This window comes from Heterodontus francisci, chromosome 27 (genome assembly GCF_036365525.1).
Source record: "Heterodontus francisci isolate sHetFra1 chromosome 27, sHetFra1.hap1, whole genome shotgun sequence".
NCBI classification, from domain to species: Eukaryota; Metazoa; Chordata; class Chondrichthyes; order Heterodontiformes; family Heterodontidae; genus Heterodontus; species Heterodontus francisci.
Genome location: NC_090397.1, coordinates 10,800,673 through 10,820,160, shown reverse-complemented (window position 1 = coordinate 10,820,160; position 19,488 = coordinate 10,800,673). Strand labels below are relative to the sequence as shown.

General features: G+C 48.0%; 1 long non-coding RNA gene across 1 annotated transcript in view; it reads left to right on the top strand.

Moving 5' to 3' along the window:
* The window catches only part of LOC137384636 (uncharacterized), an 88,006-nt gene that overhangs the window by 3,230 nt on the left and 65,288 nt on the right, over window positions 1–19,488 (top strand). The window contains exons 2-3 of the long non-coding RNA XR_010977626.1: window positions 3,753–3,945; window positions 11,363–11,476. This is a non-coding gene — a long non-coding RNA (uncharacterized lncRNA). The remainder of the gene's footprint in view (window positions 1–3,752; window positions 3,946–11,362; window positions 11,477–19,488) is intronic.

Genomic DNA, 19,488 nt, shown 5'->3' with positions numbered 1-19,488 from the left:
CGCCTTTGCTACCCTCAGTGCCTCTTCCAATTCCTGTTCAATATGGGGAAGCACTGATTCATCAGCTGAGGGAGGGCAGTAGGTGGTAATCAGCAGGAGGTTTCCTTGCCCATGTTTGACCTGATGCCATGAGACTTCATGAGGTTTGGAGTCAATGTTGAGGACTCCCAGGGCAACTCCCTCCCGACTGCACACCACTGTGCCGCCACCTCTGCTTGGTCTGTCCTACTGGTGGGACAGGACATACCCGGGGATGGTGATGGCAGTGTCTGGGACATTGTCTGTAAGGTATGATTCTGTGAGTATGACTATGTCAGGCTGTTGCTTGACTAGTCTGTGGGACAGCTCTCCCAACTTTGGCATAAGCCCCCAGATGTTAGTCAGGAGAACTTGGCAGGGTCGACAGGGCTGGGTTTGCCGTTGTCGTTTCTGGTGCCTAGATCGATGCCGGGTGGTCTGTCCTGTTTCATTCCTTTTATTAGACTTTGTAACGGTTTTGATACAATTAAGTGGCTTGCTAGGCCATTTCAGAGAATTTAAGAGTCAACCACATTGCTGTGGGTCTTGAGTCACATGTAGGCCAGACCAGATAAGGACAGCAGATTTCCTTCCCTAAAGGGCATTAGTGAACCAGATGGGTTTTTCCAACAATTGACAATGGTTTCAATGTCACCAGTAGACAAGCTTTTTAGTTCCAGATTTATTCATTGAATTCAAATTGCACCATCTGCCATGGTGGGATTCGAACCCATGACCCCCAGAGCACAATGCCACCACGTCCCCCAAAATGCTGATAGCACAGCAGACTGACACAGAATAAAAGCATCAAGATTGTTGCCAAGATAATGGGTATTCACTGGGATGGTGCATTGAGCATGGTCTCACATCAACAACACATTGAGGGAACCCTTTGTTGTTCAGGTGCGTCTCTGGATGTACATGTGGCACCTACAGAAATGTGTGTGTGGTCAATGCCACCCTGCACCATTGGAAAATCTGCAATTCTGGTGAAGTCATGTGCTCACTCCACCTGCGTCTCTCTAGAAAGAGAGAGGCCAATGTATTCCCCTTTCTTTGCATAAACAGCGTCAGTAACCCACATATACAGCAGTGAATAGTGAACTGGGAGATGTGTGTAGACATTGGCAGTGCCGTCCTCACCCTGTTCTGAGGCTGCAGGTCTGCCTGCAACAGGTGGCAGATTTCAGTGAGCACCTCCTTAATGACGTGGAGGCTATGCACACACTGTTCCTCGGTGAAGCTGAAGTAGGAGAATTGCTTGTTGAAGACCCTCCCTTGATGGATAAGGCCTCCTGTTGAGAGCCTTTTTGCTCTTCCTCCTCCTCCTCCTCCTTCTGTGAGAAATTTGTCCTCCTCTCTGTTGCCTCTGCTTATTCCTGCTGTCATGCTACAGGCAACTACAGCATGAGCAGAACCGTTGAGGCAGCATTTTGGATTTTGTGTCAGGACCCCAACATTGGGGTCAAATGGGAGTCCCGACTCTGCACCGTTTGGGAAACAGTCAGCCAGCAGTGATTTTCCCCAAATGGCCAATTAGTGGCCAGAAGATGGGGTCACTGTCCAATTTAGGATGGCGGGTGGGCTCTCAAAGGTGGAGGGCCTCGGAAGAAGCAGCAGCCTCCCGTTTCAGGTAAGAGAGAGAGAGGAGGCCTCAATATGGAGGAGGCATCCTCTTAGCAACAACATTTAAACTAAAAAAATGGCCACAGCAGCCAGGCCACTATCTCTGGCCAGGCAGGCGAGGAGGGCCTCAAAGCCTGCCTGGAGTGCTGGTTCCCCGGTCTGCCACCAAGAGGCTGCCTCCAGGCAGATGGCCTAGTTTACAACACCACAGGGGGTCTGGAGGACAACTGGGAAATTCTAGTCGGCCTCTGATAATTGGCCTTAGGCGGCCATTTACTCAGCTGACTTGTCTCTGTGCTCACAATCGGCTACCAACCTGAAAGTCGTTGATGATCTCTTTAAATTATGCTGGTGGGGGTTGGCGGGTGGAGGTGGGGAGGTTCTTCTTGCTGCTAAATGCATGTTCAGCTGTGTGACATTAAGTGAGGGCATTAGCTGGAGCACTGAGATTAAAAATGGCAGCACTGGCATCGGCATGAACTACTGACAGACATCATGATTTGCCTACTCTGCGTACCTGCGCTGCACGCTCATAGCACTGTTGCTATATACCTCCTCAAAATACTGGTCTGAAATTTATACTCCCGCTGCCGAAATTGGCTTCACAGCTCTGAAAAGGTAGCAGCCAATCACAATGGCAGTGCAATAATGATTGCCCAATGGTTCTCATGCATTAATCAGCCAATCAACTGTTAAAAATGTGAAAAAGCTCATCCGTTCATCTGTGGAAGGTAAAACAATACCAGAAAATGGCACAACATCAACAGAATAAATCCTGGGATTGATTTTAGCCCTACACAGAAGCTGGGTGAGTGGACAGTTCAAAATGGACAGGTTACTTACGAGTCAGATCATGAGATTGCTTCTTCCAGTGTCAGCCGTGGCTCAGTGTTGCTGTTGTATCAGAACGTCATAGGTTCAAGCCCCACTCCACGGACTCAAGCCAATATCTAGGCTGACACTCCAGTGCAGCACTGAGGGAGTGCTGCACTGTCGGAGGTGCCGTCTTTCAGATGAGACTTTAAACCGAGGCTCTATCAGCTCTGTCAGATGAAATAAAAAGATCTCATGTCACTATTGCGAAATAAAGCAGGGATGTTTTCTGCAGCGTCCTGGCCAATATTTATTGCTCAACCAACATCAACCTGCTCATTGTCGCATTGCTGTTTGTGGGAACTTTCTGCGTCCAATTGACTTCTGCACTTGCTGACATTACAACAGTGACTGTGCCTCAAAAATACATCATTGGCTCTACAGTGCGTTAGGATGCTCTGAGATTGTGAAAGGCACTAAATAAATGCAGCCACTGGAGACTTAACACAACTCGGGGTTCAGACTAATATATATGTAAGCAAAAGCCAGGAGAAACATACTCTTTAAAATGAGATGAACAAACCAAAATGCTGTCTTCCCTGAAAAGAATGATGATATTACAATAATGATGCTACAACTGATTCTGCTGTTTTATAACAGATTTTAAATAACTGAGGATGTAAAGTTTGGTAAAAAGTTTTTGCCATTATCACTCATGTTTGGAAAAGAGAATCTGAAATTAGTTTTCCAGAATGTAATTGTATTCGGATTTTTGTGCAGGTTCTAATTGAACATTGGAATGGAGTTTGGTTCTTTCTCATCTGGCAAAGTTATCTGAACTTATGTGATTCTGTCACAAGCTGTGTGAGTCTGATACTGGCTGGGTCCATCCTCATTATACCACAAAGATGTTAATGCCTTCCACAGGCAGCGAAGGTGCAGTGCTGAAGGAATGTTGCATTGTTGGAGGTGCTGTATTTTGAATAAGACATTAAACTGAGGCCCCACCTGACCCCTCAGATGGACGTAAATGGCACTATTTCAAAGAACAGCAGGAGAGTTCTCAGTTGTGTTCAAGCCAATGTTACCCCTCAACCAACATCAAAAGTTAAAAAATTATTTTGTCATTATCATATTGTTGCATGTGGAATCTTGCTGTGTGCAAATTGGATGCTGCATTTCCTGCAGTATAACAGAGATTACACTTCAAAAGTACTTTATTGGCTGTGAATTGTTTTAGCCTGTGCTGAGGTGATCAAAGGCACTATATAATGCAAGTTCTTTATTTCATCAAGGTCTTGACTGTGATTGACTGCACTCAATGGAGATAAAGGCAGTCCTAGTCAATACAATATAAACCTTCCATAAGGTCAAAGCACAGATTCAACCAATGTGCCATCATTGGTCTATCTCATTATGTGATGTTAAGAGAAGAATGCATTCCTCCCAGATGAACCTGTGTTTCGAGGTGAACCCGTATTTAGAGAGGTAAGGCTATGTGATAATTTGTCAGTCTCTTTCAAGGATATGGTCAGGATAGACAATATCTTCTCTTCTGGGCCTAGTGGCAGGTAGGACGACCCATTCAGTCCACTCCTTTACCTCCAGCACATTGTGTTCTGGATTATTTCTTCTGATAAAGTCCCTTTACACAAGGACAGATCCTTAACATGGCTCCCAACTCTCTACCAGGAGAAACGGCTCAATGCAATGGGTGAGTGGGGCGGTGGGGGGCAGTCACTACTTCCCTCCTGTCAGACTCAAGCTCCCCACTGGCCACCAACCCAGTTTTGAGAGGCCAAAGAGCTTTCCTGGTCGCCGGGGCGCCAATGGTGTGGGATGGGGACCACTCCTTTCCCATCAGACACTAATTCCTCATGGGATATTAACACAGTATTCAGAGACCAGAACTCGCCTCGCTCACCAGGATTATCTGGAGTGGGTCTTGAACCCAGAACCTCCTGATTCATAGGTGTGAATGCCACAATAGAGTCCAGTCTCAGTGCACAGTGAGTATGGGGTGTTGGGTAATATTATACCAGTGCCACAGGGGTAGCTAGTCTGAGCACGGGGTTGAGGATGATACAAATGGAGTTCCACGTTCCACTTGGCTTGCGTTGTATCTGATTCTGGGCCATATGATGCTGTTATTTGGTGAAAAGTGTGTAAAACATTGCATTAGCATGGATTTTTCTCACCTCAGTGAGAATGGGATCAGTAGTCAAAGTGAAAGAAAGGAAAAAAAGATGAAAGCAGAACCACTATTAATATTCCGCCTCCCCCCCACCCCACCCCCTCCCATTGATAGAGTGATATATGTCAAAAGAAATTAATTGGAAGTATATGTTTAGGCCATAAGAGAAATGAGCATTCTGTCATGCTCAAGAGATTTAATCAGACTAATAAACTCACTGTGTTGTGTTCTCCACATGGCCTCCTTTCTAAACTAAACCAACAGAACTCAATGGACATTGGCTCCGTGAGTCAAACATTTTCCTGCTGCCCACCCAGCCAGTCTGCTGCTGCAGCTTCCCCACTGAGATTTGCACTGTAGATGTTGCAGTAGATATGCAAATGAACTGTTCCCCTGACAGATTCAGTGGGTGCTACTCCAGGATAAGTGGCACAGACCTGGCACAATTCACTGTGTGGAATTTTGTACTCCAGATACATAGATAGCTTTACTGGCCAGGCACCTCCCTGTAAACACCTGCATGTTATTTTCTGATAAACTCCCAGGTTTGGCTGGTTGAATTGCACAAATGGAGGAACATCTGTTGTTTCTCTCTTTCGATCAAAAAATCTCAGGGTCATTCTTTCAAAATAAGGAGTGGCCTGATAAAAATATTATTGAAATTTTGTCAGGGCGGTACAGAGAGCATGTGAACATCCTGAACACTCCCTACACCCTCACTCCCTGAACCCTCACCCTCTGCAACCCCACTCCCTGCACCCTAACTCCCTGCACCCTCACTCCCTGCACCCTCACCCTCAGCACCCTCACTCCCTGCACCCTCACCCTCAGCACCCTCACTCCCTGCACCCTCACCCTCACTCCCTGCAGCCTCAGCCTCTGCAACCCCACTCCCTGCACCCTCACTCCCTGCACCCTCACTCCCTGCACCCTCACCCTCAGCACCCTCACTCCCTGCACCCTCACCCTCAGCACCCTCTGCAACCTCACTCCCTGCACCCTCACTCCCTACACCCTCACCCTCAGCACCCTCACTCCCTGCACCCTCACTCCCTGCACCCTCACCCTCTGCAACCCCACTCCCTGCACCCTCACTCCCTGCACCCTCACCCTCAGCACCCTCACTCCCTGCACCCTCACTCCCTGCACCCTCACTGTCAGCACCCTCACGCCCTGCGACACTCAGCACCCTCTGCAACCCCACTCCCTGCACCCTCACTCCCTACACCCTCATTCTCTGCACCCTCACCCTCTGCAACCCCACTCCCTGCACCCTCACTTCCTGCACCCTCAATCCCTGCATCCTCACACCCTGCATCCTCACCCTCTGCAACCCCACTACCTGCACGCTCATCCTCTGCAACCCCACTCCCTGCACCCTCACTCCCTGCACCCTCACTCCCTGCACCCTTACGCCCTGCACCCTCACCCTCTGCAACCCCACTCCCTCCACCCTCACGCCCTGCACCCTCACTCCCTGCACCCTCACTCCCTGCAACCTCACTCCCTGCACCCTCACCCTCTGCAACCCCACTCCTTGCACCCTCACTCCCTGAACCCTCATCGCTGCACACTCACTCCCTGCACCCTCACCCTCAGCACCCTCACTCCCTGCACCCTCACTCCCTGCATCCTCACCCTCTGCAACCCCACTACCTGCACGCTCATCCTCTGCAACCCCACTCCCTGCACCCTCACCCTTAGCACCCTCACTCCCTGCACCCTCACGCCCTGCACCCACACCATCTGCAACCCCACTCCCTGCACCCTCACTCCCTGAACCCTCATCGCTGCACACTCACTCCCTGCACCCTCACCCTCAGCACCCTCACTCCCTGCAACCTCACTCCCTGTACCCTCACCCTCTGCTACCCCACTCCCTCCACCCTCACTCCCTGCACCCTCACTCCCTGAACTCTCATTCCCTGCACCCTCACTCCCTGCATCCTCACCCTCTGCAACCCCACTCCCTGCACCCTCACTCCCTGCACCCTCACTCCCTGAACTCTCATTCCCTGCACCCTCACTCCCTGCATCCTCACCCTCTGCAACCCCACTCCCTGCACCCTCACTCCCTGCACCCTCACTCCCTGAACTCTCACTCCCTGCACCCTCACTCCCTGCATCCTCACCCTCTGCAACCCCACTCCCTGCACCCTCACTCCCTACACCCTCATTCCCTGTACCCTCACCCTCTGCAACCCCACTCCCTGCAACCACTCCTTGCACCCTCATACCTGCACCCTCACCCTCTGCAACCCCACTCCCTGCAACCCCACTCCCTGCACCCTCACTCCCTGCACCCTCACCCTCAGCACCCTCACTCCCTGCACCCTCACCCTCTGCAACCCCACTCCCTCCACCCTCACTTCCTGCACCCTCACTCCCTGCACCCTCACCCTCTGCAACCCCACTCCCTGCACCCTCACTCCCTGCACCCTCACTCCCTGCACCCTCACCCTCAGCACCCTCACTCCCTGCACCCTCACTCCCTGCACCCTCATCCTCTGCAACCCCACTCCCTGCACCCTCACTCCCTGAACCCTCACTGCCTGCACCCTCACTCCCTGCTCCCTGCACCCTCACCCTCTGCAACCCCACTCCCTGCACCCTCACCCTTAGCTCCCTCACTCCCTGCACCCTCACGCCCTGCACCCTCACCCTCTGCAACCCCACTCCCTCCTCCCTCACGCCTGCACCCTCACCCTCTGCAACCCCACTCCCTGCACCCTCACTCCCTGAGCCCTCACTGCCTGCACCCTCACGCACTGCACACTCACCCTCAGCAACCTCACTCCCTGCACCCTCACCCTCTGCAACCCCACTCCCTGCACCCTCACCCTTAGCTCCCTCACTCCTTGCACCCTCACGCCCTGCACCCTCACCCTCTGCAACCCCACTCCCTCCACCCTCACCCTGCGCCCTCACCCTCTGCAACCCCACTCCCTGCACCCTGAACCCTCATCCCTGCACCCTCTCTCCCTGCACCCTCACCCTCAGCACCCTCACTCCCTGCAACCTCACTCCCTGTACCCTCACCCTCTGCAACCCCACTTCCTCTACCCTCACTCCCTGCACCCTCACTCCCTGCATCCTCACCCTCTGCAACCCCACTCCCTGCACCCTCACTCCCTGAACCCTCACTCCCTGCACCCTCACTCCCTGCACCCTCACCCTCAGCACCCTCACTCCCTGCACACTCACTCCCTGCACTCTCATCCTCTGCAACCCCACTCCCTGCAACCCCACTCCCTGCACCCTCATCCTCTGCAACCCCACTCCCTGAACCCTCACTCCCTGCACCCTCACTCCCTGCACCCTCACCCTCTGCAACCCCACTTCCTGCACCCTGATTGTTTGAAAGCTTCAAATGGTTAACAAGGGCCTTTAACGTCCTTGTCATTAAACCAGGAATACCGAACAACATTCTTCCAACAGTTAGTGGCTGTCACAAGATTACTTTCTGAAGCTTTATCACAGTTTCCAGTTCCTGACACATACCATCACCAAATTATTAAGATAAAAATTACTTTGATCTGAAACAGCTCAGTTCTAAAGTAGAGTGAATACAGACTAAATACCAATTAATTTTGCCTTTCGAACAAGCAGATAGGAACCCAGAATATCTCATATTCCGTTATTAACTGATAATGATTAACTGTTATGAAATTGTGGAAAACACTAACATTTAAACAAAAGAATTAATCTCTAAGCAGCAGAGCTGCTACATACGAGCCATGTCCTTGATGGCAATATTCCTTACACTGTTGCTGATGCACAGCTCCCAATGAGTTATCTTATTTCAGCTGCCGAAATGGTTAATTAATTATTGTTCCTGCAGTATTAGTTGGCCTAGAAATTTGTCTGCACCCATTTTTTGGGCAGGCAGGGGTGCAGTGGACAGTTCCTGCACCTGAATGGAGCTGGTGAGCTACCGAGAGCAACAGGTGGCTAGCAGACAAATCAGGATTAAAAACCGGGAGCTCCGAACATCATAGCAGCAGGTGGTGGGGGTTGGGGGCAACTGGGTCAGGAGCTAGAGGGATCTAGTGGCTACAATCAAGTTTGGGAGGTGCAGGGTGGTCGTGGGTTGCTTGCAGCGGCTCCTCTCCTTGCTCCCCCTTCCTACTTCCTCCCCTTCCCCCTCCTCCCACTACTCCCTCTCCTCCTCCTACTCCTTCCTCTACTCCTCCCCTCGTCCTGCTCCTCGCACTCCTCCCTGCCCTCTGCTCCTCCTCCTGCTCCTCCCACTCTCCCCCTCCCTCTCTTCCTCCCACTCCTCCTCGTTCCTCCTGTCCCCTCCTCCCGCTCCTCTCACTCCTCCTCGCCCTCCGGTCCTCCCTCATCCTCCTCCCTGTCCTCCAACTCCACATTCAGATCGGCCTTTTTTAATAGCAGACCTATTGGCTGCAGTCTGCAGTCATCCCTTTGCCTCAGTTTTCACGGTGGAGGATACTAGTACCATCCCAATAGTAACAGGTAATGCAGAGGTTATAGAAAGGGAGGAACTTAGAACAATCATCATCACTAAGGAAAAAGTACTGGGCAAACTATTAAGATTGAAGGCAGACAAGTCCCCAGGGCCTGATGGCCTACATCCTAGGATCTTAAAGGAAGTGGCAGTGAAGATAGTGGATCCATTGGTTATAATATTCCAAAATTCCCTGGATGCGGGAAAGGTTCCAATGGATTGGAAAAATGCTAATGTAACGCCCTTATTCAAAAGGGAGGGAGGCAGAAAGTAGGAAACTATAGACCAGTTAGTTTAACATCTTTCATTGGGAAATTGTTAGAATCCATTACGAAGGAAGTAATAACAGGACATTTAGAAAGTCAGAATGCAATCCATCAAGGTCAGCATTGTTTAATGAAGGGTAAATCATGTTTGACTAATTTGCTAGAGTTCTTCGAAGATGTAACAAGTAAAGTGGATAATGGGGATCCTGTAGATGTAGTATATCTGGACTTCCAGAAGGCATTTGATAAGGTGCCGCACAAAAGGTTAATACACAAGATAAGATCACATGGGGTTAGGGGCAATTTATTAGCATGGATAGAGGATTGGCTAACCAACAGAAAACAGAGAGTTGGGATAAATGGGTCCTTTTCTGGTTGGTGAGATGTAACTAGTGGGGTGCCACAGGGTTCGGTCCTCAGGGCCCAACTACTTACAATCTATATTAATGACTTGGATGCAGGGATAGAAGGTACTAAAGCCAAATGTGCAGATGACACTAAAATAGGTGGGATAGTAAGTTGCAATAAAGAAATAAGAAATTTACAAATGGATATGGATTGGTTAGGTGAATGGGCCAAAATTTGGCAGATGGAGTTGAACGTGGATAAGTGTGAGATTATCCATTTTGGTCGAAAGAATAGAAAGGCAAATTATTATTTAAATGGAGAGAAACTTCAGAGTGCTTCGGTGCAGAGGGATCTGGGTGTCCTCGTGCATGAATCGTAGAAAACTTATATGCATGGGGAAGCAGGTAATAAGGAAGGCAAATGGAATTTTGGCATTTATTGCTAAAGGAATAGAGTAAAAAAGTAGGGAAGTGTTGCTGCAACTGTACAAATCATTAGTGAGACCGCACCTGGAGTATTGCGTACAGTTTTGGTCCCCTTACTTGAGGAGGGATGTAGTTGCATTGGAGGCAGTTCAGAGGAGGTTCACTAGATTGATTCCAGAGATGAGGGGTTTTTCTTATGAAGAAAGATTGAGCAGTTTAGGCCTTTACTCTCTAGAGTTTAGAAGAATGAGAGGAGATCTAATTGAGGTATATAAGATGATTAAGGGGATTGACAAAGTAGACGTAGAGAGGATGTTTCCTCTGGTGGGGCAATCTAGAATGAGAGGTCATAGTTTTTGGAAAAGGGGTAGCAGATTTAAAACAGAGATGAGGAGAAATTACTTCTCTTAAAGGGTCGTGAGTCTGTGGAATTCACTACCCCAGAGAGCGGTGGATGCCGGGACATTGAGTAAATTTAAGGAGGAGATAGACAGATTTTTAATTAGTAATGGGTTGAAGAGTTATGGAGAATGGGCAGGAAAGTGGAGTTGAGACTGAGATGAGATCAGCCATGATCGTATTGAATGGCGGAGCAGGCTCAAGGGGCTGAATTGCCTACTCCTGCTCCTAGTTCTTATGTTCTTATGTACTTTAAAGTAGGCCGTATGTAGGCCTGGTTTTCCTGATGGTGCATGCGGACTCTTTGTCCTTTACCAATATGGCGAGTGGCAAATTGTGTCTCGGAACAATGCTGCCATATTCGAGGCTTTTAGTCATCCGATTCGAGACCTGAACTATCCCGATACAACTCCTGGTTTTATTGTAAGAAATAACGGGCAAAATAAAATCAGTATTTTTCAAAACAGAATATCTCAGTCAGGACTCAAACACTAACACATCTTCCGCTCTCTTTTCTACAGTCGCTGAGATCAAAATGGCCAATAGTGTCAGTGCAGAAAAACCTCTCAGGGAATTTTTAAAAATAGGCTGTGGTTCAAAGAGGCAGTTCCACGATCTGCTCTGGGCAATTACAGGTGGGCAATAAATGCCAGCCGTGCCAGCCACGCCCAAATCCCAAGAACAATTTATTTTAAAGCTTGGGTATATTTTCCTCACACTGTTAAGTGTTACAAAGTAAGTTTCATAAATGTTCGTGGAGTTGGCTTGACCTCGCTGAAATGTGTTCTTCTCCCATTGGTAGTTCGCTGAGATCCAAATGACAGGACTTTTCACAGGGAAAACAACCAAGGAGTCAACAAGACACAGACAGCACTCCTCGACCCCCAGGGGCTCAGGAACAACTGACTTCACAGGGGTTTGTATCACCTCTATCTAAACTTCAATTCCATCCCTAGCCACATGTTTACACAGCTCATTTTTTAAAGGAGTTTTTAAAATACCAATTCTTGGGCTGTGAGAGTCACTGCCAGGCCAGCGTTTATTGCCCATCCCTAATTGCCCTTGAGAAGATGGTGGTGAGCTGCCTTCTTGAACTGCTGCAGTCCATGTGGAATAGGTACACCCACAGTGCTGTTAGGAAGGGAATTCCAGGATTTTGACCCAGTGACAGTGAAGGAACGGTGATATAGTTCCGTCCGGATGGTGTGTGACTTGGAGGCGAACTTGCAGGTGGTGGTGTTCCCATGCATTTGCTCCCCTTGTCTTCTGAGGTGGTAGAGGTCGCAGGTTTGGAAGGTATTGTCGAAGGATCCTTGGTGAGTTGCGACAGTGCATCTTGTAGATGGTACACACTGCTGCCACTGTGCATCGGTGGTGAAGGGAGTGAATGTTGAAGGTGGTGGATGGGGTGCAAATCAAGTGGGCTGATTTGTCCTGGATGGTGTTGAGCTTCTTGAGTATTGTTGGAACTGCACTCATCCAAACAAGTGGAGAGTATTCCATCACACTCCTGACTTGTGCCTTGTAGATGGTGGACAGTCTTTGGGAAGTCAGGAGGTGAGTTACTTGCTGCAGAATTCCCAGCCTCTGACGTGTGGCCACAGTATTCATGTGGCTGGTCCAGTTCAGTTTCTGATCGATGGTAACCCTCAGGATGTTGATGGTGGGAGATTCTGTGAAGGTTATGTTGGTTGAATGTCAGGAGAACATGGTTAGAACTTCTCTTGTTGGAGATGATCGTTGCCTGGCATGTGTGTGGCAGAAGTTGTTCCAACATTTCCTGTGCGGGAATTCTTTTCCCCCAAACTGCAGGTTGTGACTCTGCCCTGACGTTTGCATTGTGATCCTGCAATTGGTACAAGACTGCAATTTGCAGCCTCCAGCCTGTTTCAGGTACACTGCAGCCATTTGACGCTATGAGCTGCCCATGTTTGAGTGTGCAATCATCCTTTTTGGACAGGGGAGTCAGTGTTTCACCTGACCTCAGAATGTGAAAACAAAAATGGAAAAGAACTCCCATTTCTATTGTGTTGGACACAATCTCTACACCTTCCAAAGAGTTTCATCGGCAATGGAAGAAATATAATGTAGGAAATGCAACAGGCAATTTGTGCAGCAGAAGGAGGTACCACCTTAAAGTAGAGCTAGGCCATTCAGGAGTGATGTCAGAAAACACTTCATCACACAAACAGCAGTGGAAATCTAGAACTCTTTTCCCCAAAAGGCTGTGGAAGATGAGGAGCAATTGAAGCTTTAAAGACTTAGAACTATCGATCGTTGTAAGATAAAGATAGAAAGGAAAATGCAGCAAAGGTGAGTAGAGGTACACATCCTGCTATATTCCACTCCACATATGTACAGTTCCTGTTACAGTGTACTCCATGTGTACAGTTCCTGTTAACAGTGTACTCCACATGTCACTAGTTCCTGTTACAGTATACTCCACTCCATGTATGTACAGTTCCTGTTAGTGTACTCCACATATACCATTCCTGTTACTGTGTACTCCCTCAGTGACACTGACAGTGTGTAAATGCCCCTTCTTCTATCAGTAGTTGTCTGTTCCAAGCTGTTCTAACAATTAGCTTCACTCTGCTGTGAACACTGGACTAAGTAGAAGGTTCTCAGCAAGGGAAAGGAAATCTTTGAAGGTGGCAGGGCAAATGAGAAGGCAGTTAAAGCGTCTAGGATCCTTGGCTTTATAAAAAGAGACATAGGCTGGAATTTTACAGCATCCAAAAAGTCGGAGGCAAGCCCGCCTCTGCCAGGCCTGGAAGCCATGCTATGATTTTACATGGCCCAGGTCCTTAATTGGCATCGGGTGGCCTTCCACCCCTCTGAGCCAGGAAGTCCCGCCTCCAAGAGCTGCCAATCAATCAACGGGCCGGCAGCTGTCAGTACCGGGAGTGGTGGCCACTGCTGGAACTGCAGCCTGGGAAAGGAGCAAGAGGGACCCCAGCCCTGGAAAAAAGGTAAGTGTGTGGGGCCTCGCTGGAGGCAATTGGCTGGGCCCCAGCAAGGCAAGGGGGGGAGTCTGTTGGAAGGAGGGGGAATGTATTTCAGTGGGGGCTGTTGGCCCGTGGGTGTGCCCTCCGTTGGGCACAGGGTGCCCGATCAAGAGGCCTCCCCCCAGCCCACAAGGAGGCTGCCAGGTTTTACTGGGCAGGCCTCCTGGGGGTCTTGAGCTGCCTGCCTGCCAGAGGGCAGTTAATTGGCCACTTAAGGGCCTTAATTGGCCTGGGCTGTTTCTCACCACAGCCGCCCCTCGTAAAATTGCAGCAGAGTTGGGAAGGCGACGGGAACAGCACTGCTCACCGCCCACTCAATTTTACAACCGTACTCCCCAGCCTGCTCTGGCAGCGGGGATGGGGGAGGGGGTCATAAAATCCTGGATATAGTATATAAATACAAGGAGGTTATGCTAAACCTGTATAAAACATTGGTTATGTCTCAGCTGGAGTATTGTGTTCAATTCTGGACACCACATGATGGATGTCAAGGCCTAAGAGATGGTACAGAAGAGGTTTACCAGGAAGATACCAGGGATGAGGGACTTCAGTTATGGGGAGAGATCAGAGAATCTGGGGTTGTTCTCCTTAGAGCAGAGCAGAGTAAATAAATTATGAGGGAGTTTTGATAGAGCAAGTAGAGAGAAACTGTTTCCTTCAACAAGTGGGGCAGCAACCAGAGGCTATAGATTTAAAATAATTGGCAAATTAATTAGAGAGGAAATGAGCAGAATGTTTTTTTACACAGAGGGTGGTTAACATCTGGAATTCATGCACAAGCTGACAGGGTGGTAGAATCAGATTCCTTAGGAACTTTCCAAAGGCAACTGAACATGTCCTTCAAAAGGACTAGTTTGCAGGGTTATGGGGAAAAAGCTGGAGTGTGAGAATAAAGAATCTTAAAATCAAGGACTTATGGCACAGACGGAGGTCATTTTGCCCATTGTGTCTGTGCTGGTCAGAAAAGTGCAATCCATTCTAATTCCACTTTCCAGCTCTTAGTCCACAGCCCTCTAGGTTACGGCACTTCAAGTGCATATCCAAGTGATTTATAAACGTGTTAACGATTTTTGCCTCTACCAGCCTTTCAGGCAGTGAGTTCCAGATCTCCAGCACCCTCTGGGTGAAAACATTACTCCTCAATTTCCCTCAAATCCTTCCATCAATTACTTTAAACCTATGCCTCCATTATTGACCTCTCCGCTAACAGAAATAGGTGCTCCTTATTCACTCTATTTAAGCCCCTAATAAATTTATCTACCTCAATTAAATCTCCCCTCAGCCATAGAAAATAACTCCAGTCTATCCAATCTTTCCACATAGCCAAAATTCTCCATTCCTTGCAACATCCTTGTAAATCTCCTCTTTACCCTCTGCAGTGTGATCACATCTTTCCTGTAATGCAGTGACCAGAACTGGGTATAGAGTACTCTGGCTGTGGCCTAACTAGGGGCTAACTAGTATACAATTCTAGCATAACATCCCTTCTCTTATATTCTATGCATTGGCTAATGAAGGAAAGTACCCCGAATGCCTCCTTATCTACCTGTCCTGCTACCTTCAGGGATCTGTAGACATACACTCCGAGGTCCCTCTGTTCCTCCACACTTCTCAGTATTCTACAATTTATTGTGTATTCCCTTACCTTGCTGTGATCCCCAAATGCTTCTCCAGATTAAATTCCATTTGCCTGACCAGTCTATTGATATATTCCTGCCGTCTACAGAGTTCTTCCTCACTATCAACCACATGTCCAATTTTTGTATTATCTACAAACTCCTTAATCATGCTCCCTACATTAAGTCTAAACCATTGATATATACTACAAACAGCAAGTGACCCAGTACTGAGCCCTGCGGAACCCCACTGGAAACAGCCTTCCAGTCACAAAAACACCCATCAACCATAACCCTTTGCACCCTGCCACTGAGCCAAATTGGACAGCTGTTTCATAGAGCCAGCATAGGCACAATGGGCCAAATGGCCTTCCATGCTGTAATATTATATGATTCTAAGAGGTGCAGCGTTTTTTATGTTATTTTGTTCTCCTAACAACAATTTACAGAGGGACAAATGGAGAACTTGTGCCCCACCACTCTGCACAGCACAGTGACTCACTACAGCACACTATGTCCTCAGACATTCTCATATGGTAAACTATGGAGTTTGGTTCACTGGATACAAGGCGTTCTTCTCTTCTAATTCCAGTGCTGTTTCATAAATTACACTAGGCTCCTACGCAACTGATCTGTAGTGTTTTATTGGGGCCATTGAGAGGCCACAAAGACATGCTCAACGTTTCTTGACTAATACTGGAACTTAGAAGCCAGAGGTAGTCCAACTGTAAATCGTTTGCACCCTCTGCTGTTCTTAATCTGCATCTGAAAAACAAACTTTCTGTTCCACTGCAAGAGTTAGAAAAACAGAGCAAAGCACAGAGCATGTCACAGCCCCACAATAATCAATACTGCTATCCTCTGCCACTCATATTGCTGCAGAAATGGACCTGCTCTATCTGCCCTGTGGTCATTTACAGTCCACTGAAGGTGAGTGTTACAGTCACTACAGGCAGAGTGTGGAAGAATTCCAACCTGTTGTACAGTGTCCTGTCCTAGTTTGTATTTTGTGAATGTCAGTGTGTGTGCAATGAACCTGCTGCCTTAAGGCTCCCATCAAAACCTTCACATCAGGGAGTTTTAGACATGGACCTGGACCCTTTGACACTGCCAAGAGAAGCTGCTGGAAGCCAGTCCCTCTGAGACAGCAGCTACTCTGAGGCGACATTTGGGTCCAGGAGTCTATCCCAGAGTCCACCAACATTGTTGCACACAATGAGCACCTCATAGCGGACTAGGGTGCTTGAACAAATTCAGTAGCTGGCAAAAGGTGACAAGAAGTAGTAACTATAGAATTAACGTAAAATATACAACATAGAAACAGGCCATTCGGCCCAACCAGTGCATGCCACCATTTATCCTCTACTCAAGCCTCCTCCCATCCTTCCTCAGCTATCAGCATAACCGTCTAAACCATTCTCCCTCATATGCCTATCAAGCCTCTCCATAAATGCACCAATACTATTTTCCACAACCACTCCCTGTAGTAATGAGTTCCACATTCTCACCACACTCTGGTAAAGGAGATTCTCCTGAATTCCTTATTTGATTTCTTGGTGACTCTGATATTGATAGCCTCTAATTTTGTACTTACCCATAAATGGAAACACTCCGTGTCTATCAAAACCTTTCATAATTTTTATGAGCTCACCCCTCAGTCTTCTCAAGAGAAAAGAGACTCAGCCTGTTCAACCTTTCCTGTTGCTATTACATTTCTGGTATCATCTTGGTAAATGTTTTTGCACCCTCTCCAATGCCTCCACATCCTCTTTATATTATGGTGACCAGAACTGTACACAATACACCAAGTGTGGTCTAATCAAGGTTTGATACAAGTTTAGCATAACTTCTCTGCTTTTCAATTCAATCTCTCTAGAAATAAACTCTAGCGTTTGGTTTGTAGACAGGATGTAAGGATTTTTTTTGGTACCTTTTGAATATTTTTCTGGAAATTATATGCTGCTTGCACACAGGGTTCAAGGCTCATGTCTAAGTTTGCAACTTATTGGAGAAATAAATAGCTGGAAGCTGTTGATAGTGAGTGGTTTTTGAGGGTGGGGGGAGAAGAGGCAGGAACAAAGTTCCTTTATTTTGTGTCAACATTTACTCATCGAAAGCACATGTTGTCCTTCTTTGGCTGTTGGTTCTCATAGAAATCTGTAGCATGGAAGGAGGCCATTTGGCCCCATCATGCCTGCACCAGCCAACAAGTAGCCATCCAGCCTAACCCCACTTTCCAGCTCTTGGTCCGTACCCTTGTAGCATATCCAAGTTCTTTTTAAATGTTATGAGTGTTTCTGCCTCTACCATCCTTTCAGGCAGTAAGTTCCAGATCCCCACCACCCTCTGGATGAAAAATTTCCCCTTGAATCCCCTCTAAACCTCCTATCTCTTACCTTAAATCTAAGCCCCGGGTTATGGACCCCTCAACCTGTTTCATGTTGTTTCATCCTGTGCACTCTTGGGTTGTAGGTCCTTCCTCACCATCTTCATCATCCACTGCAGTCTGCAAGCAGCAGGCAATGGCTCTGACCGTACCAGTATCACCCACGTACAATCAAATGAAAAGCGAGAAAGAGAAGACAACTCAGAAAGCTCTAGTGAGAAAATTGATGAGGAAAGGGAAATAGGGTAAACGTGAGGCCACCTACCTTTATGGGAGGCAAGTGGGAGTGGAATGGGGGGCTTAGGGAATTCACTGACAGCAGAGTAAGGGGAAATAGCAGATACAAGGATTGTGCAGGTAGTTGGATGTAGATTTACAATAGGAATGAGGAGGTGGTAGGAAGGGTGAGGGACAAAATGACAGTGAAGGAGATGATGAAGGAATAGCGATGAGGGGAGGGGATGGGAAGGGAGCTGTTGAGGGCCATATTTTCCCCACAACCTATACTGGAAAAGCAGCCCAAAGCTATCGGTAGTTCCTTTTGTCACTGTGAAATCTTCCTCCACGCCGACACCCACACTCCAGAAGTTTGTTTTAAATATGTGTGATTTCCCCAAGTCATAGAGTCGTACAGCATTGAAACAGGCCCTTCGGCCCACCGCGTCCATGCCGACGATAATGCCTATCTATACGAATCCCACCTTCCTGCATTAATTCCATATCCCTCTATGCCTTGCTCATTCAAGTACCTGTCCAGATGCCTCTTAAATGTCGCTACTGTTCCTGCCTCCACCACCTCCTCAGGCAGCTCATTCCAGATACCCACTATTCTTTGTGTGAAAAATTTACCCCTTTGATCCCCTTTAAACCTCCTCCCTCTCACCTTAAATCTATGCCCTCTAGTTTTAGTCACCCCTACCATGGGAAACAGACTCTGGCTATCTATCCTATCTATGCCTCTCATAATTTTATATACCTCTATCATGTCCCCTCTCAGCCTCCTTCGCTCCATGGAAAACAGATCCAGCTTATCCAATCTCTCTTTATAACTCAAGCCCTCCAAACCAGGCAACATCCTTGTGAATCTTTTCTGCACCCTTTCTAGCTTAATCACATCTTTCCTGTAGTGCGGTGACCAGAACTGCACACAGTACTCCAAATGCGGCCTAACCAACATTATGTACAACTGGAACATGACGTCCCAATTCTTGTACCCAATGCCTCAGCCAATGAAGGCAAGCATGCCATATGCCTTCTTCACCACCCTGTCTGCCTGTGTTGCCACTTTCAGGGAACTATGTACTTGCACCCCAAGGTCTCTCTGCTCAACAACACTCCCCAGGGCCCTGCCATTCACTGTATATGTCCTGCCCTGGTTTAACTTCCCAAAATGCATCACTTCACACTTGTCTGCGTTAAATTCCATTTGCCACTCCCTTGCCCACTTTCCCAGTTGATCTATATCCTGTTGTAACCTTAGACAACCTTCTTCACTGTCCACTATACCACCAATTTTGATGTCATCTGCAAACTTACTAATCATGCCCCTTACATTCACATCCAAGTATTAATGACAAACAACAGAGGGCCCAGCATCGATCCCTGCGGCACACCACTGGTCACCGGCCTCCAATCTGAAAAACAACCCTTCACAACCACCCTCTGCCTCCTATCACCAAGCCAATTTTGTATCCAATTTACTAGCTCACCCTGGATCACATGTGATTGAACCTTCTGGACCAGCCTACCATGCGGGACCTTGTCAAAGGCCTTGCTAAAGTCCATGTAGACAACGTCCATCGCCCTGCCCTCGTCAATCCTCTTGGTCACCTCCTCGAAAAACTCAAATCAAATTCGTGAGACATGATTTCCCACGCACAAACTATCCCTAATCAGACCATGCCTTTCCAGATGCATA